Source organism: Punica granatum, chromosome 3 (genome assembly GCF_007655135.1).
Source record: "Punica granatum isolate Tunisia-2019 chromosome 3, ASM765513v2, whole genome shotgun sequence".
NCBI classification, from domain to species: domain Eukaryota; kingdom Viridiplantae; phylum Streptophyta; class Magnoliopsida; order Myrtales; family Lythraceae; genus Punica; species Punica granatum.
Genome location: NC_045129.1, coordinates 17,286,533 through 17,313,709, shown reverse-complemented (window position 1 = coordinate 17,313,709; position 27,177 = coordinate 17,286,533). Strand labels below are relative to the sequence as shown.

The window sequence follows — 27,177 nt, the reverse complement described above, 5'->3', positions numbered from 1 at the left end:
TGTGATGAAGCTGATTGTTTAATTGAGTCTTTAGATCAAACTGTACTGACGATATTTAGTTTTGCATGGTCTAATGCCAATGACTATAGGAAGTTGGATACGGTGAAATTTAATTTTGAACGGAGATGATATACAGGGACCTTTTTTTTCTTCTTAGATAATGAGTAGGTGAAGTGTTATCACCTTGGCTATGTTGTATATTTGAACATAGCAATCTGGTGGTCTTATGATGCCATTGACTTCCCCGGGGAGTGAGACGGAGAGGGGGTTCTCTGATGCCATTGACTCCACCGATACGGGCTTTATATCATTGTTATCAAAACCAGATCGGACCGGCCGGATCGACAGGTCGGACCGGGAACCGGCACCATGTCCGGTCCGGTCTGCTGGAAAATCCAAGTTGCAGAAACAAACCGTTAGACCTATTGAACCGGCCGGTTTTTGAGATAAACTCCATAGAACCATGGGTTTCCACTTTTGTTTTTTAATGTAAAAATTATTAGATTGTGTGAGGATTTGAACCCACCATCTCTTACTTCCTATATTAGCGTGCTACCAACCAAGCCATCACTAACTTCTTGTTCTTTTAACTCCATTTTAATGTACTTATTAAAATTCAACATTTATTTTAGAGTAAGAAATATTAAATATAGACATTTTCTTACACTATTCTTATATTTCTTTGAAATCATCATACTTCTATCATAATTATCATGATTTTTTTAAATAATATGAATACTTATTTTATTTTAATTAAACGTGCGGTTCGACCCATCGAACTCCCGGTTAGACTCATAAATCCATGATCCCATACCCCTTTCGATTCATCATCCGGTCCGGTTCTGATAACACTGCTTCATATAGACACCTACTGTGAGAGTATTTTGGTGAAAAAAAAAAACTAATTTCCCTATAATCTTCTTTTTACGCCAAACAAGATAATGAAAATTACTGACAAGATTCTCAGTTTATACTAAACATGGTAATGTAATATTTCCAATAATTTAAAAGGAGAGAATTTATCCGCGATCAAAATTAAAGGAGAGAATTTATCCGCAATCAAAATTAAATTCCCACTAATCTTAAATGCTCACCTTATAGAAAAGGGAATTCAGAGGAGAGAAATTTGGCAGTTTCCTCCCCTCCCCTGTTGCCAATCAGAGTCTTTATTCTCAATTTTGCAACTTGCATAAAAAGATGCCTTTCCACCAATCCACCGTCTTCAGTTTTGTTTGTAGGATCCTTTTCAATTTCTGCGACAGCACAACAAATGTAAAGTTGGACATGTGGCACTCTCAAAGTTACACGGAACTCGCCTGAGCCGACGGGAGAGCCCTCTGGCCAGTCTGCTCCCTTCTCCAATCGGTCTGCCTTTCCAAAGAAATGAAGAAATAATAAATGGAAAAATAAATTAATTTTCAAAGTACCCCAAACAATGTCGTTTTGGACAAATGTAATTAAAACATAAGATTTTTTATCCCGTTATGCTGCCACATCATATTTTTTTTGGAAGCGTTAATGGAAGGACTAGATTGGAAGACGGAATAGCAACATTTAGGCTAATTTGATGGCAAAAATAATTCAGAGGCAAATGTGGTGGCAAGTGAATAATTTGAGGATGACAGTGATATTCAATTTTATTTTATTTTTAATTTGATGTTATTGTCAATATTTTTCATTCATTTTGTCTTCTCAATATCTTTTCATATCTAAAAGACAAAAAAAAAAAGCTCTAGAGCGAATGATGAATTAAATTCAAGAATGTATAAGGCTTCAAAAAAGGTTTTACATGCTTTTAATATAAATGATGATTTTACGATATATTATCGTAAAAGAACTTTAATATATATATATATATATAAATTTTGAAGATGATATAGCTGCCTTCGTATTTCACAAAAAAAAATGTTATTGTAACTACTAAATAGACTGTACATTCCGTGATATGTAATAACTTTTTTTTGATAGATTTATAAATTAATATATAATTTTTTTGTACTTAAAATAGATAATAGCACCAACCACAATAAAGCTCGGGTGCTTTTCACTAGCGTTAATTGAAGCTCAGGAAGCAAAGTTGAGGATAGAGCCCGTAAAAAAATAAAATAAAGTAACGGGGAAATGGGCTGATGGGCCAGCCGAAGTTTCATCGGCCCAATAAAGCGCAGCTCCCTGGTTAGCTAGCTCGGAAGCATCATGTCGTCTCATTCATCGTCTATGCCGTACAAAACCCTAATCGCCCACTTATATATTTCAGGCCGCCTCCCTCCTCAGTCCTCACTCTGCTTCCTCTCTAAACATCATCTCTCTCTCTCTCTCTCTCTCTCTCTCTCTCTCTCTCTCTCTCTCTCTATCTGGTTTGTTTTGTTGTTTTCATTGGGCTTCCATTCCGTGGAATTTTACGTCTTTATTAGCTAAAGCGATTGAATGAGGGAATTGTATTAAGCAGGGAAATGTGTGTATCGGCTTTGCGCGATCAAAGATCAGATGCGCTCTGCTGAAAGGTAATACCTGCGACATTGATTGAGGGGAAGATGGGCAGTTGTGATTCAAACTCTCCTGTTGAATCTTTCAACAATCATCTTCCCCATATTCAACTCCCTACAAAGTGTACCCGTAGGGAAGGCTATACTCTCGAGAACTACCTACAAAACTATAGTCTGAACATTGAACCAAACCAGCTCTTCAGAAAAACATGAACCGTATGGTCTGTCCAACTCAAATGAGGATAAAGACAGTTGAGAACCGGTGTAGATGAGGATGATAGGTATATCAAATTTGCAATTGAAAGGAGAAAAAAAAATGCTCTCACTAATAAATATACGATTGGTATTGGGAATTATGCTGATGTTTGCTGTCTGTGTGACAAGAAAATTATTTCTCTGAGTAAATATATATTGTAAGCATCCATTAAAACCGCAGAATTTGCTACTCTTAATTTCTTGACATCATAAATAAAAGTTAAAGAAGGATGCTGTTGGTCATCAACAAATATTATTCATTAAGGTCTGTTGGTACGCGGAAATATAATGAAATGAAAATGAATAAATTGTATATAGAAAAATGTAATAATATTGTTAAAAATGTAATTTTCTTTAATGATCATCACAAAATGAAGGAATGTAATCATAATATTAGAGTTATTTATCAAGATATCATATTATATATAATTTTAAATATATAAATTAAAAGAATATATATGATGAATCACAACATATAGCATGAAATGAGGAAATTATCATTTCATTTCTTAATTGAGGGAATACTCATTCATGAGAGAATGTCATTTCCAATTTACGTGAGAGATATACTAATAAGAAGATTGGGGCAGCTATGAGTAGGGATGACAATTCGTATCGTGTCGTGTTTATACGTGTCGTGTCTAAATAGGTTCGTGTCATCGAAATCAGTACCCGTACACGACACGATTATTAAATGGGTTAGGTTTCACAACACAACACGTTTATATCTATGTCAACCCGTACACGACACATTTAAACCTGTTTATCAAAACGTGTCATAATATGTACATTTATCCACAAGGTTGTCAGAATCGTGATTCTATTTAGAATCAGTCGAGGGTCGTGAAATCGTGAATCATAGAATCGAATCGTGAATCGTAAAATTCTACTTGTAATTAAAAAAATTGCATATATATATATATATACATACAAATCCTATTTTAGAAATAGTAGAAGTAACTATTAAATGATAAATCTTGATGCTTCTTACTTCATTCGTCAAAATCAGATGGTGCTTAGTCTTTACAAGAGAACGTCATCACTATAACAACTTCCAATGAAAATTGACATAGTACTGTGGTCACGGATCTTATAGACAACTTCCAATGAAAATTGACATAGTACTGTGGTCACGGATCTTATAGGCAAAACTACTTTTCCTCCCTAACTTCTTTGTATGTCACTTCTTGGAATCATCTAACCTAAAAAAGTCAAAAAAAAAATCTAGCCTAAATTATCTCAAATCGGACGGCAATCAGGAATCGGTCGGAACCCAATTCGAAGTAATTCCATAAATTTTCCAGGTCCCTATCACTTAGAGACATGAGATAAGTTTCAAACATTTCATAAAATAAGAGAACCAATGAGCAATATTGTCACACAATGAGAGAGATGAGAAGGGAGAGAGAGGGGACCTACAACTTTGGATTGAAACCAAAATCGTAGACCGATTCTTCGATTCTGCGATTCGAATCGCGATTCAGCCACGATTCTACCTTCCCGATTCATGCCATGGAATCGAAATCGGTAGCCACTCCTTGAATTGTAGAATCGTAAGATTTTACAATTCGAATCGCGATTCTAACAACCATACTTATCCATACACAACACGATTATACCTGGTTACCCGGACACGTTAACACGACCTGTTTATCCAATCCGATTAACCATTCAACCATGTTACCCGTTTAACATGACCTGATCATGATTTATATATATACCCACTCTGTATAGCTTTGAACATTCATTTGACCTTATATGCTTCAAGAAGAATATACAATAGAGGAGAGAAAAAAGACATCTGATCATATCACCTAGTCATTCAAGTACAATAAACTCGGAACCAGTGATAACCATGGCATCGGGAAAGGAATAAACAAGCAGCTACATCATTCCTCTCGTTCAAAGATAGAAAGGAATTGTGTATATAAGCAAACAACAAATGATTAGCAATCAGAAACAGCAACAATAGCACGAAAACGAGGAAAGTCAGGCATACAGAGGAAAGAAGCAGCAGCAGCAGCAAATATACAATTTTTCATGTCAACTGTCCATCCCAAGTCAGGCTTACATGACTAGATAGATCCCACAGATATACCAAAGACATTTCCTTGATCAATAACAGCAGAATCTCCTTTCTTGATGACCTTGAATATGAAAATCTCATTAAAAAAACACCCAAATGAAACATAAACAAATCATCGGTTTTTCAGTGAAAAAATAAAAATCAAGAAGCAAAAAAGCAGCAGATCTCTACAACTCTTACCAAGAGGTATTCTATTCCATGGACCTATTGATGTTCCCAAGAGCTAATCTCTCCCTTAATTAACCACATTATTGGACCCTTAAGTTGATTGTTCATCGCTAATATTTAAGTTAATCACATCCTCTGTGAGTTGATCCATGGAAACCCCATAACCATCTACATTCAAAAAAGAGAGAGATCAACAAAAGAACTTTAGAAATTAGATTTGAAAAGTAAACTTACCGGGTAATCCATAAAGCCAATCTCGAGAGCACATGAGTGCTTCCACAAGGACAGGTTTCAAAGAACTCCGATATTGATCGAGAATACGACCTTTATAGCTGAATGCTGCCTCGGAGGCAACCGTGGATACGGGAATGCTCAAAATATCACGAGTCATCTTTGCAACTATCAGATATCATTGGGAGTTAATCTTCTTGATATGATCCAGCTAGAAGACCCTTCGCACGGGCATGAGGAAAAATCCTAGGATGACAAGGTTGAGCATGAAGGCGAGCTTTGGGATAAGCATGTTCCAGCTAGAGCAAGTACAAGAGCACGAGCCAAGCAAATTCAACGAGCCATGCAAGGGCTGTTATTGCATGTCCATGGAGGAGTAGTCAAGCTCTTGGGGGGGCTGCATGTGGAACAAGAAGCCACGACTGTTCATATCTTAGAAATCTATTTAGAAGATGATTCAAGTTTAAAGGGTTGAATTCAGTTGCTTTTCAATTACTTGGGCCTATTTCATTCTGGGCTCATTACACTTAGGATTTATTTTAGTCAAGCCCATTAGTCCATTTAGGTTATCAGCTAGTATCTCTCTATAAATATGCATGTGGCCTCCCTAAAGAAAAGAGATCAGTTTTCATTCAACTTTGTGAGAGAGGTTTTCTCTGAGCTGTTCTTCAGCAACTTCGCCGATATTGCAAGTGTGATGACTTGTGATTCCCGACATTTATAATATTGGTTTCTAGCTCCTTATAGCTAGCGGGTCAATATTCCGCATTATAATATTGGTTTCTGGCTCTTTATAGTCAGCGGGTCAATATTTTCTATCCTTGAAACCTTCATTGGACGATCCCGGGTTTGATCTCATTCTATTGTTGTTGGGTCTCGCGGCAGGTTCGTCGAGGTTCGCATCATTTTGGTATCTGAGCTTTGGCTCCAATCCAAGTTTCACCTATCCTATTTCGTTCTTATTATTGTTCTTGTCCTAGGGTTCGACAAATTGTTGAACGACTTATTGTTGTTTCGGAAAGGTCTGAAAAACAAAAACAAAAAAAAAGAAGAAAATTCGTCCAAAAAAATACATAGAAAAAAAAGGGGAAAGAAAAAAAAAGGAAAGAGCAATTGTTTGGGAAATCTTTACTTTTGGGGTGATAGAAGCTTTCTTAGATATATCTCTGCTAATCAAGTAAAGTAGGGAATTTCAAATATTTCCTGTTATTTTCTTCCATATCTGCCACTATCCCAGAATTACCTTCCTTTATATATTATTGTTTACTTTGATGGACCACTGGCATATAAAGTGTAATTGGGAAATCTAATATTGTTTCCTTTCAATTGAATATTTTCCTATCATATTCCTTTCTTGTCTCTTAGAATCATTCATTTCTTCCATTTCGATACTTTCCATAAATATCTTGTTTCCTTATTTCCACAAATCTTCCTTGTGTATCTCAGTTATTTCGTTAACTTCATCTATCACATTATTTCCTTTCTCATTTAGATTTGGATCCTAAATTTGATTCAATTTCTGAAATCAATGATTATAAGTGCTTTGGGCTAATCAACTGATTTTACTCTTGCGATTGAATTGCTTAGTTTTTTAGGAACTTTGAGGAGAAAATCTAGAGAGAAAAAAAAAGGCAAGAGTGGTGAGTATATTAGAGGGTAAAAGCCTAAAATTGAGTGAAACACGAGTGTTGAGTGATATTAATTTGAGTGCAAACACGTGAGCGAGTGGTTGTGAGGTCCATCTCTATTTTCTAAAGTTTCACTTGCAGATTTCATCATGCCACAAGAAAGCAGTGAAAATGATCACAATAACGGATGAACTAATTCCAACATGATTATCCGAGATATGCAGCAACAATTTGAGTGCATGAATGTGATGGTTGATTTGATTTCAATCGGTTGGAAAGGCGAGACAAGTGGATTGAACAGTTGCTAGATGGCTATGACGAAGCTTCTGGTTCATCCTCTTGCAAATTGAAGTGGGGTTCTTCGACGAAGAAGGAAGAGAAAATAGCCTTGAAGCCAATAAAAGAGAAACCCACAAACAAGTTTCAACCCAACGGCAAAGAGAAGGGTCATATTGCTTCTCAATTCCTGGACAGCGATGGTCGAAACGCAACACTATTGCCGCTTCCACCTAACCAAATGGATGAAGAGAAACTTCAAATCAAGCATTCCATTGACGAGAAAACTGAGGAATTCAAGAATGTCTTTCTCGAGCAAATGCCCCTAGAACAGTCATCCATCAAGTTGGTTGTCATAGATTCGAGGACGAATCATTTTGAAGAGAAGGGGAATGATATGATCCAGCTAGAGGATCCTTCGCACGGGCATGAAGAAAAAATCCCAGGATGACAAGGTCGGGTATGAAGGCGAGCTTTGGGATAAGCATGTTCCAGCTAGAGCAAGTACAAGAGCACGAGCCAAGCGAATTCAACGAGCCATGCAAGGGCTGTTATTGCATGTCCATGGAGGAGTAGTCAAGCTCTTGGGCGGGCTGCATGTGGAACAAGAAGCCACGACTGTTCATATCCTAGAAATCTATTTAGAAGATGATTCCAGTTTAAAGGGTTGAATTCAGTTGCTTTTCAATTACTTGGGCCTATTTCATTTTGGGCACATTACACTTATGATTTATTTTAGTCAAGCCCATTAGCCCATTTAGGTTATTAGCTAGTATCTCTCTATAAATATGCATGTGGCCTCCCTAGAGAAAAGAGATCAGTTTTCATTCAACTTTGTGAGAAAGGTTTTCTCTGAGCTGTTCTTCAGCAACTTCGCCAATATTGCAAGTGTGATGACTTGTGATTCCTGACATTTATAATATTGGTTTCTAGCTCCTTATAGCTAGCGGGTCAATATTCCGTATTATAATATTGGTTTCTGGCTCTTTATAGTCAGTGGGTCAATATTCTCTATCCTTGAAACCTTCATTGGACGATCCCGGGTTTGATCTCATTCTATTGTTGTTGGATCTTGCGACAGGTTCGTCGAGGTTCGCATCACTTCTAATACTCAAGAATGTCCAAGTCCATCTTTCTATCACTCCTTGTCTTATCCAAATACTTTTCTAGCTCAGACTTTTTTGAAGATGCTGAATATAGATTATCAGCATAATCATCGAACTCCTAATAAAAAATTAAAAATAATAAGGAGAAACCAATGACAAACATATTCCAAGTGCAACTGACAACAAAAAAAAAGAAAATATATGGGGGACAAACACAAATATTAACAAAGTAATACGTAATATCATTAAAAATTTTACGTCAAGCATATCTATGGATTCGGACTTTTGATCAAGATCTGGCACCGCCTTCTCTTTTGATGTAGATGTTCAATTCACCTTCTGATGTGCTATATGTTCTTCAAAAAATGAGAATAATTTGTCTCGAATAGTCTGGAATTCTGAAGATTGACTACCATGCAACTTTCTATAACTCCAATCCACAAACTTAAGTTTATACCTAGGGTCCAATATCACCGCAATTGATAAAATCACTGAAAATTCAGACCAATACTTTTCATATTTCATAAGCATCCTCAACAACATTGCTCTCAAATCTTCGTCTGTCCAATCACTATACTCCTTGATCATCACATATGCTTTGAAAGTGGAATGAAAGTATAGATTTGCGGCTCGATACTTGCTTTCAGAAAACAAGTTCGTAATCTCAAAGAAAACCCCCAAGAACTTCTTTATCTTCTCAATCTTCTACCAATCCAATGAGGTAAGACAATTTGTATAATTGGAATCACTTAACTATAGGTGGCAAAATGCACGACGATAATAGAATGCACTTTCAAGTTTCAAGCATAAGAAAGGTTGAATTCCAACGAGTAGGGACATCTTGCCTCATGCCTTTCTTCAGATTCAAAGACAAGAGTTTCACACATTCAAGAAACTTTCCTTTTCTAACTTGAGGCCCATTAACATACTTGACACTCTTCCGCACTTTGTCTACCGCAACATCAATCTCTTTTAGTCCATTTTGCACAATCAAATTAATGATATGGGCACAACATTGTTGATGAAAGAATTCACCTTTGGCTAGGAGTGCATCCTACAAATTTAAATGTGATCTCAACAAGCTCACAAAAGTGTCATTGGCGGAGGCATTATCCAAAGTAATAGAAAACAATCTTCCCTCAATACCCTACTCAGGCAACAAAGAGGTAATCTTGTTGCTAAATGCCACACCAGTATGTGGAGGTGGCATCAGGGAGAAATTCAAAATCCTATTTTGCAAAATCCAATTTTTATCAATAAAATGTGCGGTCAAAGAGAGATACCCATTAGTAGCAATCGAGGTCCACAAATCAGATGTCAAACAAATCTTACCATTAGTTTCCTCAAGCAAGCCCTTAATCCGTGACTTCTCTTTTTTATAAACTTTCAACGTATCAGCCATGGCAGTGTTTCAAGATATAATAGGCACACTCTCACGCAAATATGAGAATACATATCTAATTGCAGCATACTCCACAAAGGTAAGAGGCAAATCGTGTATAATAAAGACATCAATCAACAACTCACGAAAGCATTCAAGATCAAATGTAGCACTTCTAAAAGACATATATGGTTCATGAGCAACTGACCAACATCTCGTGTATCCTTATGAATGCATCTTTCACTATGTTTTTTTCATATTTTCTGTCCCATATTGACTATCACAAATAAAAATAGTGCCACACTTCTTGCACTTATAATGGTTCTTACCATCAATAGACTTTTATGCCAACTTTTCAAAGAATTGTCACACAGGTGAGGTCAACCTTCTTTTCCGCTTGCCTTTCGATGTCCCTGCTTGAGTTCTTGTTCTAGTGTCTTGGACCTCGTCTCCACTACATCATCATCTCCGTTTATTGTGGCCATGAGTTTTTCCTTCCTAGAGGATTCCAACTTCACCTCCAAATTATTTTATGAACTCATTATCCCTAAATAAAACAGATAATGAGAAACTAGTTAATGCAAATGGAAAAAGAACACACAAATGAAAGTGTTCGCAACGCATATCGAAAGGAATTAGAGGCTCTTTAATAAAATAAACAAACAAACAAACTGGGGATCAAACAAGCAGCAGGCAGCAAAGCAGAGCAGTATTCAATTGCAAGTATTCAAGTCAGTTTTCAAACTGAATTTCCACAAATCAGTTAAATTGCAAGTATTCAAGTTCAACAATCAACAAGTAGCAAAGCAGAGCTGAATAGATTGGACAAAATAAAACAAGTAGCAAAGTAGAGCATGGAATGGGAGTATGAGGGGGCCGCAGAGCAGCCAGTAAGGATACCTAAGGTCGAGGTCACGCGGTCGAGCCGAGGTCGAGAGCTCAACGGTCGAGGCTTCGAGGGTCGCGGCGTGGCGGTCGCGGTGGCGAGGTCGAGGTCGTTGGGCCGAGGTCGCGGGGTCGAGGTCGCGAGGCCGAGCTTAGGTCGAGGTCGACTTCGTTTGAGGTCGAGGATCGAGCTAACGTCACTTCGTTTGAGACTCTGAGGTCGAAGAGAGGGCTCGAGTCGAGGGTCGCGGGGTCGGGGTCGCAGGGTCGGGTTCGCGGTCGCGGGGCCGAGGTCGCAGGGTCAAGCCGAGGTTGAGGTCGAGCGGAACGGCGGAAGGATTTAGAGGCTTCGTCTGACTGAGGTGGAGGTAGAACATAAAGAGGAAGGTTTACAGGAAGGCAAGGACCGAATGAGAAAATTTCAAAATTAGGGTTAGTGGAATGGTATTTTGGTAAATTCAATTAGATAAACGAGTTAACAGGTTACACGATTAAATAACACAATTAAACACGTTTAAATAAACAAGTTTAATCGTGTATAATCGAGTTACACGAGTTCAACCCAGTAAGACATGCTTATTAACCGTGTCTAAACGGGTTGGACCCGTTTAGACCGAATACTAAAAAATGTCCAACCCGAACTCGTTTAACTCCGTGTTGTATCCGTGTCGTATTATCGTATCGTGTCAAATATTATCGGCCCTGGCTAGGAGATTGGAAAGTGGGTAGGACGCCGAGAAAGAGGAAGAAGAGCTCTCAGGCCTCTAGCAATTGGGGTGGCTAGGGAGCTCCGATGAGGAAGGGAGCACCGGGATGGGAAAGATGAAGAGGAGAAGAGAATAACTTGAGAGCATTCTTCTTAGAGAGAAAGAGTGTTTCTTGATGAGCAAGAGGCAAAAAATGAGACTGGTTGTCTTCAAAATGAACAAGAGATAGATATATATGGTAACTGAATGGTGATTTAAGGGTGTTGAGGTAGAAGATCAAGTGGTGATGCCTTTTCTTATAGGGTAACGGTTTTGGCCGAATTTCTTGAGTTTTCCTAAATGCCCTTCGGGCGAGATGGGATTTTTATTTGAAATATCATGTGCTAGGCACATGCTCTAAAAAATTTGACTAAGTTTGACTACAGGAAGGCTCTCAATGATTTTTCTTGTACAAACTGTGCAGTTTCGGGACAAATCTGTGGCGTTCATTAAATTTGGGAAAATTGGTCCAAATACTACCCCATTCTCTTTGCATGTCCTCTATTCTCGATGAGTCAGGGAATCCGTAGCTGTCGGCCTGGCTTAAAAATTCGATTGTATGAATTTTTCATGAATTATTCCTGATGTGCCAGCTTGGGTTACTATTTACAGCTTTGCGTATAATTCACTCAAAATTATCGTCCTCCCTTCTAGGATTGAATCTCGGAATGGGTTAGACATCAAATCGATCGTAACTCGATTTTCTATGTCATGAACTCGAGAATTCATCAATCAGGTTTGAATTGGGAAAGCTATGCCTGTTTGAAATCAGGTCAGGTGCATCCAAAGGCCTGTCCTGTCCAATTTTTGGTATTCCGAATTCGAAGAATTCTTTCTGCCTTCTCGGAAAAGTTCTTGGGCTGGCTGATTCTTGCGTCAAAATGTCGCTGACTTGTCAATTTCGAGGAAGAAATATAGTTCGTGGCAATTTGACTCGTCCAGATCATCGATTCATTGGGTAACTTTGTACAGGATCACAACCTCCTCTGTTTATGTCAAAAAATTCGAAAAATCATATCCCGACTTTTGGGATGAGCCACATGTGCAGTGAAATCCCGTCTCGATGTGCTCTATCCCCAAAAAAATTGCAGAGTCGATCGGAGCTCCGCATAATGCCAATCGGCCAATCTGTTACTTCAAGTAATTAGCCTTTACCAAGGGATGACCAATATTGATTTTGGTTGACCTTGATTGACCTCAATTGGTTTGGATGTCCGAATAGGGCCTTGACTGTTCTTGACCGGGCCCAAGGTTCGGCCAACTGCCGAAACAGCGCTCGCCTTGGGTTTTGTTAGTTCGATCGTGGCTGGTGGTCGATACTTTTGGGAATGGACGTTGACTTTGACCATAGTTGAGCCTGATCAATGTTGACCTATTTTGATCAACCTCAATCTTAGCTAATTTTGATCGGTTCGACCACTTCGAATATCACTCGATTCTCCTCCTTTTCACGCACAAACAATCGACCTTGCTGCAATCCGTGGGGGACAATTGTGGTCAGTTTCCTTGGGCCATCCCGAGTTGACTTTTTGTTGACCATGGGCAATTTTTCCCTATCTCTCCCTTTGGTTTTGATCACTCTAATTGCCTTTGTGCCGAAAAGTGTCTACAATAATCAATAGCATAATTAGTGTTTACTTGTATTTTCGTACCACTCATGAGAGGGCCAAACTTAATAATTCACTTATACTTGGTACAGGGACAAATCTATGAATTTTGGCCAAGGGGCACGAAGTAAAAAAAAAACTAATATCAAAAAATTAAGGGGATTTTACTTAAAAATGATAAATTTAATAGAGATTTTGTAACTTTGTCCAAATTCAAGGGGGCAACCGCCCTCGCACTCCCCTTAGATCCATCCCCGGTTTGGTGTGCAAGTAACGGTTCACTTTTCTCACGAATGTTAGAGTTTATGCAATTAAAAATATGTTATTCACAATGCTCATAGCCGATATTGACAACAAAAATCATATAAGTATCTCGGGACAAATTAAATAAACTATGAATACAAAAAATGTAACAATATAATTGCATTCAACCAGTCTTGAATTTGATATTATGTATGAGACAAACTGGTTAATCTTGGTGAAAAAGTTAATAATCTTATTTATAAAATACATAATTAATGTGTTTTAGCGAATAAAGTTATATTTTTAATATAAATAATAAAATATTTAATAGAACTAATTTAATACGATGAATTTAGCATTTTTTATTTATCATTAACTTGAAATGATAAAAGAGTTTGTTTTGGATAATAAATTATATTTTAAATATCTAGTTAGATAATATACAAATATACAAAAAAAATTTTATCAGGAATAATAATTCCACATAATATACCGGTGAAATGGCTAGTACTAATAATGTTCGGGCCTTCCTTCATTATGATGTACAGTCCGGCCGGATGGTTATCGAAACAGTACGCAGACAATGGATAAATGATCTCTGTGTTTGTCTGATCGCCGCAATTCAGGGGCTCCCTCGGTTTGGTAATCAGCTGAATTTTCAAGCCCGCATTTGCACCTTCCAATTTGTCTCTCTTTGCGCTTGGAAGCCTATCAGGATATAATAGTTTAATTTAGGCAATTTGAGATATTTCTTTTTTATTTTTAGTAAATTAGAGTAAATGTTTATTCCAATCACAAGAGAGGGCTCAACCGCGAAGTAAGCGCGCAATGAGCAGACTTTAATCGCATACAGGGATTTAAAATTCACTACAAACACATCGTGGTCAGACACCTAGAGCAAAATCGATGCCTAAATGAATTTAATAACCGATAATATTTGTGATCCTTTTGAACATATAATATGTATATGTTGTTTATTCTTTTGTTCGGAGAGATGGGACCCTCTTTCATCCAGTGAAGAACCATAAGCCTGAAACTGTTAGCTGCTTGTCTGAATTGTCAAATATTAGCCTACCCGTTCGGCATATATATGTTATCGTCGTCCAGCAGCCAACAAGAGAGGATAACTCGTATTACTCGTCAAAGATTACATTGAATCACGGATGATCGAGTTTATATATGTGACCCAAGTCCAATGTGGTGCAAATTGTTGGAGGAAAATAATCCACTATAGTACACAATAAAAGAAAACCAGGTTCTGTCCAAGAATTCTTTGCCTAAAATTAGAAAAAGAAGAAAAAAGAAAAACAACCAAAGACATCAATACTCATCATGACACCATTACGGAGGCAAGACAAAAATCTATTAGAACCATGTGGTCAGGCTAATCCAACATTCAAGCGGGATTAGTCTCAACCAATAGGACGAGATACCCGTGATCTTACCGAATAAATCTATAAATTCACCTCTCTAACTCAGCTCCTCCTCAGACCTCAAAAGCCTCGAATACAAACGAACAACCAACTAAACTCTCTTCATCCTGTCTTCTTCAAATTCATATATGCTGTCTTTCTTCTCCGGCTGCTGCTCCTCCTTCATGATGTCCAGTCCTGTAGGGAAATGGCTTGGTTTTGTGATAGCAATATGGGTGCAAGCCATTGCAGGGAACAACTACACCTTCTCCAACTACTCCCATGCCCTCAAGTCCCTCATGTCCCTCACTCAGCTTCAGCTCAACCACCTCTCTGTCACCAAGGACATCGGCAAGGCCTTCGGGCTCGTCTCTGGTCTTGCCTCCGACTGTCTTCCCACCTCTATTGTTCTCCTTATCGGGTCCATCGAAGGCCTTATTGGGTTTGGAGCTCAATGGCTGGTGGTCAGCAAGCACATTGCCTCTCTCCCATATTGGCAGGTTAGCCAATATGCATCCTCTGTTTTAGTTATGTCTCGTTATTGAATTCAGGAATTAGATTTGACATTGTTTCTTGTGCTTTGTTTGAGAGAAGAATTAATCACTAACAATGTTTTGCAATGATAGCCGTCAACCCGATGATATCTAGTTAGTCTATGAATATAGGAACACCTTTATTTCCTGTCGTTTGAAATTACACATATTTGAAAAGTAATTAAGCAGAGTACCATTGACTGAAAATTGAATGGGCAGATGTGCATATTCATGTGCATGGGAGGGAACAGCACGACATGGATGAACACAGCAGTCCTAGTGACCTGCATGCGGAACTTCCCAAGAAACTGTGGTCCCGTCTCGGGCTTACTAAAGGGCTATGTCGGGCTAAGCACAGCGATATTCACTGATATCTGCTCTGCCCTATTCTCCTCTAGCCCCTCTGCCTTCCTTCTCATGCTTGCAATTGTTCCCGCCATTATCTGCCTCATTGCTGCCCTCTTCTTCCATGAATCTCAACCTGCTGCTAGCGACTATGAGGGAAATCTCGAGACACGGCTCTTGAACATTCTCAATGTGATCGCAATCGTCCTGGCTAGTTATCTTTCAGTGTTTGATTTTGCTGGATATCATCACAATCGTGTGGTGTCACTGGCATTTGCTGTAGGTCTAGTTGCTTTGCTTGCAATGCCCTTAGGCGTCCCATTCTACTTGATTATGTTCAAGCGAGAGGTGGGTCCGGATACAGAATGGGGGACGATCAAACAGCCACTACTTGCCGACCAAGAAACCTCATTAGCTAAGTAAGAGTAACCTGAGATGGTGATTGAGATGAAAAGGCTGCCAGTGCTCGGAGAAGACCATACTATTGTTGAGATGGTACAGACGGTCGACTTCTGGGTGCTATTCATGTCGTTTCTTTGCGGCGTTGGGACAGGAATGTGCATAATGAACAACATGGGGCAGATGGGACCTGCACTTGGCTACTCTGATGTGTCAATCTTTGTGTCTCTTACTAGCATCTGGGGATTCTTCGGACGCATAGCCTTGGGATTGGTCTCGGAGCATTATATCTGGTGAGTTCACTTCTTTTTTCTCCTTACACCGAGCTTCATGCTTGCTTACATCTATATAAAAGTATATTTGCTTTTCAATTTGTTTAAGAGAACTAAGGGAAGCTTCCTGCTTTCATTGAAAAATGCATCTTTAGAGACTGCTATTCGGTTTTTCGAGAAGAAAAAAGCAAGTTGGACAATGGTGATGACTAAAAAAATGTTGCACTATAGGAAGTCTGGAATGCCAAGGCCTCTGTGGAACGCAGCTTCACAAATCATACTGGGAATAGGATACATCACCATGGCCCTAGCCTTGCTGGGATGCTTCTATGTCGGCTCAATTCTTGTCGGATCTGCTACGGAGTCCGGCTCACTGTGACAGTTCCCACTGCTTCAGAGCTCTTTGGCCTCAAGTACTACGGCCTTGTCTATAACATCCTCATCCTCAACCTCCCCCTGGGAACATTCAGGTCTCCTTGCAGGTTATCTCTACGATGCGCAAGCAACTGCTTATGGAGGAGATTGGAGAGAATACTTGTTTGGGGCCTCAGTGTTACCTGCTCATGTTCGTCATCATGACTCTAGCTTGCATTCTGGGATTCGGGCTCGATGTCCTGCTGGCAATCAGGACAAAGGGGGTGTATTTGAGGATGTGGGAAGAGCATAAATCCAGGTCCAGGACAGGGGAGACAACGTCTATAAAGTTTTGAGACATTGTTTTCAACAATTTGCACTTAATTCTGTTTGTACTTCGTTAATTTATATATATAAGCTGCTTAGTATGCATATAAGCTCTTTTCAATGTGAATGAAAGCTCCACGGTATCGAATAAATATCACATCTTATGCAAAAGTTCAGTATCTTCTCAGCAGTTGTTAATCCCAAAGCTGATGATTACACAGTTGCCTCCTGTTGCTTCACGAGTTAAAACATCACTTTACATCAGAAGTGACCTAATAATAGATCGGCAAACAAATTTAGCTTACAAGTCGATGATAGGAACTTATGCATAACATATAAGAGCCTATTCACCCGGCCCAGGCTTTCCAGATCCTGGCTTGCTCTTTGGAAATATGTGAGTTAATACTCAGCTAAACTACAATAATTATACACATATTTTCGGCAATACTATTATTCCACCTTCTCTCCACCATCATATCAGGTATAGGTGCAGGTTTTCCTCCTTACCCTAGCGGGAATTGAACCAGAACCTCTTGGTTCCTAGGCAACAACGTGTAACCATGCACTTTACCCCTTTTTTCACGGCCTTTACACCTTTTAGTGTCTTCTTTCGGCTTTTGAATTGATGACGTTTTTTACCATTATACTTGTAAGCTGTTGTGGATAATAATTTGGAAGCTTGTTTTGCATTTCAGGGTACAAGTACACCTTATCCAACTGCTCCCATGGTTTCAAGTCCCTCATGTCCGTCACTCAGCTTCACCTCAAAGAGGACACTGGGAAGGCCTCTAGGCTGGTTTCTGCCCTTGCCTCTGACCGTTTCTCCACCTCCATTGTCTTTCTTCGGTCCCTCGAATGTCTCATCACGTATGGAGCTCAGTGGCTTGTCGTCAACAAGCACATTGCCATTCTCTGTTATTGGTAGTTTTGTCAGTATGCATCCTCTGTTTCAGTTATGTCCCATCATAAAGAGACTAGAATGAATAGTGATAAATTAGAACATCAAATTCTACTGTATTTTTTTGTACTTTTTCGAACATAAATAATCACCAACAAATCTTGTAAAAACACCCGTGAAAATGGGAACATCTAGTTCTTCACATTTGTTTCTTAAATATGTGGGCATAACACAGCAATCCTAATGGCCTGCTCACTGCAGCATAGCACAGCAAACCATGGTCCCGTCTCGTACTTGCTCAAGGGCCAATGTGGGCTAAGCACAACAATATATACCATCAACATTGCCTGGTGCTCTCCCTTGTTTGATCCATTTGTCTCTCACCGCTCGCACAAGCTAGTAGAGTCTCCCTCTTTTAATCTCCTTGATGCTCACTGCTTGCACGAATGAATATAACTAATCACTATCTCGACACCAAAATTTTCCTACAGTGGCACAATAATAGAAGCTTCAATTGGGTTATCTCAGATTTTGATATATCCTGCCAATGCGATTGAAGGTTTCTCAGGGAACAAGGAAATGCAGGTCGAGTGATGACATTCATCTTTTCTTATATAGGTGGCATTTGGCTAAGATGACCTAAATATACATTCCAGATCCTGCTTAATCATGTTCCAAATTAAATTCCAAACTTTCCAGGTGGCATCATGTGTCCCATTCGACTCAAGATTATGTTATCTTTCTGTTCAAGTATTAGTCAAATATAGAAGTATTCCACCAACCACTCGAGGATCTCGATCATATGTGATTGTGATTTCAGATGCCCCGGTGGCTGGAGCTATCACTTATTGAGCTAAGTCGTGTCTTGAACCGAGCTCAATAACTCTTTCAGATCTGAAAATTGTAGAAAGCACAGAGAGGCATCACCAGTGAACCCTTTTCGACCCGAGAAACAGAAAGATTAGATAAAACTATACTGTGAAGGTGAGGAGACACATCGAGTGCACCTGATATTACTGAGAAGCTAGCAAGAAATTACACAAATGTCACAGCAGAGGTATCTATTGAGACATGAAAAGTGGGAAACCTTAAGGTGGAGAATGAAATTATGCCATGCTTAAGGGAAACTATTCGAGTATCACTGTAGCATGAGTTTTTCCTCAGATCAAAAGACAACTATTACCTGAACAATATCTGCGACAAGCCAAAGCAACTTTGTAGTTACCATTCCCAGAGCAATATGTCAAAACAAGAAAAAAAAAAAATTTCCCTCATTTGAGCATCCATTTGATCGCATTTCCATGTCACTGAGACAAAAGCTTCTAAGCTACAGCAGAGGCTTTGGTTCCTCGGCAGCTGTAGCAAGAGCTGGTTTCTGTATAGGAGGCCCCCCTTGGCGCGGCTTTTGAGGGCTGGGGGAAGCTGAGCCAGTCTCTATACTGATAGCAGCAGCATCAGCATCTGGTTTTTGCTTACGAGGTCTTCCCTGCTGTTTCTGAATGAAAGATGACCCCTCTCCTGCATCAGGCTTTGGTTTGGGTGGCCTTCCGAGATGCTTCTAACTGGAAGCCGACTGTTCTCCACCATCCATTTCCAGTTTTGGAGGCCTTCCGAAACGAATGGGCTTCTGCTTTTCTCTCTGCTCGTATCCTGACTGCCTTGTCACTCTCCTGTCTGAAGCTGGTCCGGGGCCGCAGTTTTGACCTGTAAGACTGTGAATTGAGACCACCAAAGGACAACTTTGTAGGAGTCCGAAGAGGTGTTAGCAACTCTTCAGACTCCTCTAGCTCTTCCAGTTCAGCTGGCTTCAACGGCTTTAGCTTTCTCCCACCCAATATCGGCAGTTTCAACGAAGAACTTTCGGTCCCTGAGAACTCCGATAACTACTGCTCCGGCTGTTGATGCTCACCTGGCAACTCAGCATTGGAAGATAATGGTCTATGCATTTGCAATAATACCGGTGACAGCTGCCGCTGCGCTATATCTTGGGAGACCACTCTTATCTGCAAAGCAGAGGATAAAGTTGATACTGTTGCTTCGGACAGAGAAAGACGGGGCCGATGGGTCCTTGGTTTTCTATACCACCCTCTCTGCTCCCGATTTGTTAGAGGTGAGGAGGTTAACACAGGCATAGCATTTGTTCCAATCCCAACCTGTTCATGCTGCCCATGAGTCACCGGCCTTCTCTGATGTTCTGTCTGCTCGGGATTTATTAAGGGCAAGGACTCTGCAGTTAACATCTGTATAGCATTTGCTTCAGATGCAAACTTCTCATGCTGACCACGAGTCAGCAGCCTTCTATGTCGTTTCACCCTTTCTGGGTTCAAATCTTGTGCCAAAAGTTCTTGATGCTCCTCATCGGTCTGCAGCAAACCATCCACCAGGTTGAAGTTTCAGCCCATTCATAGTATAAAGATGCGCCTGTCAACCCATCTGAATGATTAAGCCAAAACCTTTACTTTGAAAGTGTTGAGATTTAGGGTGAAACCAAAGACTCGAGCAATACACAGACTCACTAACGATGTAAATGAAATATATCTTTTCTGTAAAGGGTTCATCCGTCTCAATGATGCAAGCAAACACACGCAAAGGATAAATGAATATATGGCACAAAAGAACATAAAAAGCGAAAGTTGTCAAGCCCATCTGATAGCACCTTAGATTGCAATACTAATTCATATTGATCCCACAACAGATAAATTCAAACTCATCCCCCAAGCTAAATGCAATCTGATGCTCTATCAATCTTTGACTTAATTATCTCTGTCATATTTATCCGACTTGTTTCCAAGCATAAACATGTGTGCATATGTTTTTTGCTCGGTTGGTCAACAACTGACAGTGGCAGTTGTCTCATTCTTACCTCAAGGTTCCATTGCTTTCCCTCAAGGTTCGGTTGCTTCTTTTGAGGTGGGGGCACAAAACTTCCCAACTGAATCTGTGTCATTGACACATCAGGCCTTTGGGGCTCATTGCCCAGCAAAGTAGGATCGCCATTCTCCCGTTCACAAGAAATACCGGAGCTTTAACTGCTCCGCATGGAGAATGAAATTGCTGCTCCCCCTAAACAATGCAGACCTCTCCTTCTTTGTCCTTTACGGCTGGCAGGGAAGCCACTAGAGGCATGGCAAGAGAAGAATTTCCCCCCACAGACAACAAAGTAGTGGCCTCTCCTTCAGCAGAATTTGCTTCTAATGTTTTGAGAAGCCTGTATCCTTGCTCTCCCACAGGCTCCTGAGAATAGCACAGAAGAAGTACCGTAAAAATTCTCAACATCTCGTTGCTTGGAAAGCCTTTGTTGCTTTTCCTGCCTCTGCAATATATTCTCGAGAGTCATCACTGCACATTCTGGAGGCCTTTTCGAATTATGGGAATGATAAATATGCTGTTTTGCCTCGATCAGCATGACATCCTTCACTCCGAGGCAATCTGAGCTTTCTGTGCTGTGGCTGATGACTTCCTCTGGTGGAGCACAGACCTCTGATTTTTGCTGTCAGTCTGCGGGAGCTTCAGTTTCCATCAGAACCTCAAGACTAGAATTTGCCAACCTGTCCTGTGTGCTTACCAGTTTCAAAATATTAGAGAGGCATGCTCTGATCCCTTTTATCCTCTTAAGCAGTTCAGGGCCCTTTCCCTGATAAATCGCACGGAAAGGAAAGTTATGACACAGGGTTTTCTCTAAGTAACCTGAATATTATGATGAATAATTTAAGTCCGTTTCCTCATTCACCTCTGAAGAAATTGAAGAATCATCTTTCCTCAAAAGCTTAAAAGTGCGAGAAGTAATCAGATTGCTCATAGGAACACTTTCTCCCTCCTGTTGTCAGTGGTCATGTAGGAAAAAGCTAACATGAGATTATTAAAGCACAGACAAGACCAACGAGTTCAAACAGAGTGGAGAAAGGACAGACCTATTATGAGCAATGTTTTTCCCTGCTTCAGATGGTTTCTCTTGCTGTTTGACTCGGTCTCTGGTTACTTCATCCTGTGGCCTCCGTGATTCAATCAACTTCTCTATTCCTTCTATTTATGTTTCTATTTCCTGCAACAGGAACTCCGGTCCAGTAACTGCAGCCTGCACTTCCTCTTGTTGATTTTGCTGCTCGATCATTGGAACCCACTGGGTTTCAACAAAACATCTAGAGGTAGAGGTTCTTCCTCAATCTTCTTTTTTACAATAACATATTCCGGGTCCTCACCTTCCAGATTCTGCTTGTCAGGAAGTCGACGCCCTTGTTCTTGACGAACCTGATCCATCTCCTCACTCAATTTGAGTTTTGGTATCTTCTCTTGGCTTGGGGATCTTAGAACCTTAGGATTTGGCAGTTCATTCAACTGAATCTGCTCTTATTGCAACTGATCTCGCTCTTCAATCCCTTCAGGCTCAGCCACAGCTCCCTTCCGTTCAGAACTCCCACCAGTTTCTGCTCCCTTCTGCCCGAGCCTTCTTTCTTTTTTGAATTTCGCCTTCCCAGGAGATTGTGACACATCACTCCTAGGAAGTTTGTGCTTCTTAGCAATTTCTTCCTTCTGCAGATTCCTTGTTTTCCTGCTTATGTTTGACCACAGTGACAGCAACATTTTCCTCTGGAGGTGACATATACCGGTCACCAGACACACATACAATCTCTCCCTCCCCGCTGAGTTTCTTTAGATGACAACTCAGAAAACTTGTGTGTCCCAGAGGCAAGCTCTCGTACTTGAGTTTAATATGGTTCAATATTGCTTTCTCATCTGATCCGCCCTCCTCATTTAATTCCTCAATTGCTTGGTGAATCATCTGTAAATGGGAAATTCCAAATTAAATCCTAGAAGTGTCATCTAAATGCTAAAACCACATTACAAAGCTTTTTAATGGATTTTACTGATACTTACACCTGTATCCCTGTTACTGCAATTTTAAGCTATTCAAAGCTCCAAACTCTCTTTATCAAAAAAAGCTCCAAACCCTCATTTTCTAACTTTGAACGATGAGAGTTTTTTTATTTGGATCTCCATCCCAGCACTGATGTCAACTATCTTTTATGCAGATGACGGTCCTAGCAGTTATTATCAGCCATTTATTTCATTTATTTCCCGACTATCCAAAATTAGACTAGGACAATATTTTGAAGGATTAGCCAGAGAAATAATGATATGCAATAAGGAAAGAGTGATACCAAAGCATAGGGTGGATGCACAGGAGTTGGGCACTTGAGCAGCTTCTCCAGCTTTAGCTCAATGTCGGCGGGTGGAGATGCATTTGGAGGTAATAATTTCGCGAGACTTTTTCTCGGTGCATACGGAAAGCCTTCTGCACCAAATAGTTCACGTAGCTTCACAAATCAGACACGCAAGCCAGACATTCTGGTTCGCATGATCATACAATTGAATCAGAACTCATGTTTAATGACTCAACTTTCTTCATCAGCACATTAGCTACTCGAATTGGCAGCATACGTGTCAATGAAGCAAGAGCCCTCAAAAAAGAAAAATAACAAAATGCAAAGCCAAAGAAATTGGCCAAGTTATACTCAGACCGACACGCTTATTAGCATTTTGATTTAACGGTCTATGTGCTAGGGTGGAATAGATTAAGAAACTGCACGTAACGACATACTAAGAAGAGAAAAAGGAGTATAAAACAAAGGAAGCCAATTGAAGCCACGGTCAAATCACGTCCCGTCATTGTATCAACACCCATTAATTAGAAACCGCATTTAACGACATCCTAACGGCCCAAGACAGACTGAAGACAGAAGATGCAAGGGATCAACTATGCCAAGATACATAAAGGAAACCGATTAAAGCCATATCTTATTTCTCATCCTCTCGTTTGATCAACCCCTGAATAGAAACAGCGATTTTCGACGTCTTAAGGGTCCAAGATATAAAACGGAAGTGGCAGTTACGTTACGTGCAAGGGACTAGATATGCCAAAATATTACATCATCGAACTCAGCTCCGCCGCAGCTACCTAATGATGTTTTCACACATAAAAAACAGTCTAAATCTTTATGCGGCAGAAATATGATCATATACCTTCCGCCCAAAACAAGGCAGAACTTAAGGTGCACTCAACCGACCCCATGTCATGAACTGTATACAATTTCTGCTTTTGGATAAATTTCACTAGTAATCCAAAAATTTTTATAAATGTTTCAATATGGTAAAAAAAGTTTTTTTTTTCTACTTGATGACACAAAATATTTCAAAGGTGTTTCGATATAGTACAAACCGTCATCTCGTCATTAACGCCATTAAGCCGACGCTGATGGTGCAAAACCGGTTTTTGTGGGACATTACATGATGATGCAAAATGTTTTAAAGTGATAACTTAATAGTACAAAATGTTTTACGTAAGTTACATGCTGGTGCAAAATTTACAGTCTTGTAAAGGACGGCTTGACGGCGTCAATGGCGAGATGACGGTTTGTACTATACTAAAACAACTTTGAAACATTTTGTACCATCAAATAGCAAAAAAAAAAAATAATTTGTATCATATCGAAATATTTGTAAAACTTTTTGAATTACCAGCGCAATTTACCATTCTCCTTTATCACCACGTATAACAACACAAAGTTCCAAACTTCACGCGAGATTCAACAGTTCTTTCCGCAATTTCCCATCTCTATCACAATTAGACAAGCGAACCCCCAACACCTTATGTTACATTGCACAAAATTATGGGGCGTGACCCATTACTCGGGTGGAAACCGGGGTCGCCATCAGTGATCAAACCACTGACCGAAACAAAAACAAGAACAGACAATCTCCTGAACTCAACGGCAGAAAAATGGAGTATTGCGGGAATTTCAAAAAGGAAGACTAACTGGAGGGATTTTCCTCCGCGGTTCTGTACCCATGACGGGCAGTCAGAGCGGAACGCTACTCTCGCGAAGAGTTTGTTCCATGCGTGAGAGAGAAAGCGCGCACACAACACACCAAAACCTGGGACCGTTATGTTTCTTTTGAACGAGAAAGGAGAGAGGAGGGAGGGGGAGAGAGTGAGACAGAATTTATAAGCGAGACTAAATGGTATGGGTATAATTCGGCATGTGCTATAACGCTCCGTTCTTTCTTTTTCTTTTTTTTTTGGTTGCCCCCAAACTTTTGTAATTACAAATGTAAAAACAACTATAATATAATGGATTTTAATACCATCCATTGTACGTGGAGATCAATCTTCCACAAGCAGCTTCAAAGCGACATGTGTCCCCATTCAACTCTAATTCTAACACCGTTAACTTTTATCTTAAATCATATTTTTGTAATTAAAAGTTTTGAAAATTACAATTAATATGACATTCATTTCCTAAAGTAATTTGAACTTATTTTGAAAATTATCTATTTCATTTGGGCAAAATACATCAAACAGCACAATGTTTGCAAGTTGTGTCAAATTTGGCACAAGCTTAAAAATTGCATTAAAAGGCACAATATCTCATTTTCATGCTAAATATGATATGACGTTAATTTTCTGTCAATTTCTAATAGTTTGGCTGATATGACATGCTTAATAGGATGACGGAGCAGATGTGGCTGATTTGTGGGCCCAATCTGTCTCCACCCGACCACTGCCAAGTTATCTTGCCCACCTGACTTCCAATCAAAGTCGACCGAATGCTCTCCCATTCCCCCACTCTCCCCCCAGATCTTCCTTGACCATGGGGCAGACCCCATTATTTGCCCACCCGACCCAGATCTTTGGCCACCTGATGTACTTTTTCCCGCTTTATCCCTTTCCCTTTCCCTTTAGGCGCGCCCTCAAAACCTTGATAGATCAAAGAAGCCCAAATGATTCGTAACCCTAACCCTCCATAAGGGCAGTGGTTGAGGGGGCATTTGATTTCGGATCGGAGAATATCTGGGGTGAAGAGTGGGGGAATGGAATCGGTCGACTTTGATTGCAAGCTGGGTGGGCAAGAGAACCTCTCATTTGTTGGGTGGGGATAGATTGGGACCCACATATCCACCAAACCGTTAAAAATTGATGGAAAATTAACATCATGCATATTTAACATGAAAATAAAATGTTGTATTTCTTTAGGCAATTTTTAAAGCTTGTATTAAATTTGACACAACTTGCAAATATTATTTCATTTGACTTATTTTACCAATTTCATTTTGTACACAAGTCGCACAATCTTTCCTTGATTGTTCTTCTATTTTTCCCTTAATTATTATTATAGATTTCTTACTGATTAAATTACAATTTCATCAATCAATGTGGATTAGTTCAAGCGGTTTGACGTTTGTTCCCCTTAAATAAAATCTCGAGTTCGAGACTTATAAATAGAACAAATCTATGCTGAAAGAGCTTTACCTCATAGCAGGTCAACCTGACTTGACTGGATTAGTCAGGACCCAAATGGATTTTCAGATACCAAGATTCACACCAAAAAAATTACAATTTCATAGGTTTACTAGTTGAAGTAGTCAAATAAGTTGATACTCCTTAATCAAATAATTAGAAGAAATCATATTTTGTTGATCCAATATAAAATAAAATAATTAATAAACCATATATATAATGTTATTAATCTTGTATATTGTTTTAAACTTATAAGATCCTTACATTTCTTGGCACTAAATTCATCTTAATTGTTTATTAATAAGAAAAAAATAAACAAATCATACATAAAGAAGGCAAAAGTATATGGAAAAAATATTATTGCTTGAATTTATAAGTATAAAAGGATAATCGAGGACAATGAGGTGATCAAAAACACATATACACTACCAATTGCAAAATGAGTTGGTTCAGATAATTCGACGATTGCTCACTTTAAGTAAGATCTCATATTTGAGTCTATGAATGGAGCAAATCCATGCTAGGAGTCTAGGGGTGAAAATAAAAGTCCAAAAACTCGAGAACCAACCTAAACCGACATAAATTAGCACGAAAACCATACCCAATTTCAAAATTGAGCGGGTTTTATACATTAACTCAGTTCTCGGTTGGTTTTTGGGGTTTTGTAAAGAAACCCAATGGGACTCGAATTGACCCGACCCAAGTTTAACTTATTTTTAAAAATATATAGGTTAGTAAATATTTTAATTATACCTTAATTATAGTTTGCGTCATTTGAGTTAATGTTTGAAGTTTTATTTTTATTGTGATGAATAGGACACTCATTTGCATTTGAATTTATTTCATTTAGTAACTCAAATATTACATTGAAATCGTAATTGAATGCGGAAACTGTTATTTGAGTTTTATATTTTTCATTTTCGAGTAACTCGAGAACCCGACTGAAAATCTTGAAATGCTAGTGGTCGGGCTTCCAAGGTATGTTTGGTTCTTTTGGGCGAGGATCTCTCCGACCCAACCTGACCCGACCCAAAATTCGGCTACCCAACTCGAAAATTGCGAAATATGTGCCAACCCGAACCATTTACACCCCAAGTTCAAAGAGTTGTACCATTTAGTGGGTTAACTCGGCTTGAACTGGATTACTTAGAGCCTGCTGGGTTTTCGAATATTATGTTGCAACATTTATGATTTCTCAACTATAAATGATATAAAAAATTAAACATTTTTATGTAGAAAATTG

At 39.3% G+C, this 27,177-nt stretch overlaps 1 long non-coding RNA gene, 1 other non-coding gene and 1 pseudogene across 5 annotated transcripts; 2 read left to right on the top strand and 1 right to left on the bottom strand.

Moving 5' to 3' along the window:
- The first annotated feature begins 2,442 nt into the window (after nt 1-2,442).
- Nucleotides 2,443-2,595, top strand: LOC116202140. The gene has a single exon (XR_004156018.1). It is a non-coding gene; the product is annotated as a small nucleolar RNA snoR135 (small nucleolar RNA).
- An 11,797-nt stretch (nt 2,596-14,392) lies between these two features.
- On the top strand, nt 14,393-16,906 carry LOC116201247 (annotated as a pseudogene).
- A 1,706-nt stretch (nt 16,907-18,612) lies between these two features.
- On the bottom strand, nt 18,613-23,038 carry LOC116201457. Of its 4 annotated transcripts, XR_004155881.1 has the most exons (6): nt 22,798-23,038; nt 21,838-22,418; nt 21,550-21,737; nt 21,369-21,455; nt 20,502-21,272; nt 18,613-20,071 (listed from the first exon to the last, which is right to left on the bottom strand). It is a non-coding gene; the product is annotated as an uncharacterized LOC116201457 (long non-coding RNA). The 4 variants fall into 4 exon arrangements; XR_004155882.1 differs by having other exon boundaries at nt 18,613-20,001; nt 21,550-22,418; nt 22,798-23,036; XR_004155879.1 differs by having other exon boundaries at nt 21,550-22,418; nt 22,798-23,034.
- Nucleotides 23,039-27,177: the final 4,139 nt, after the last annotated feature.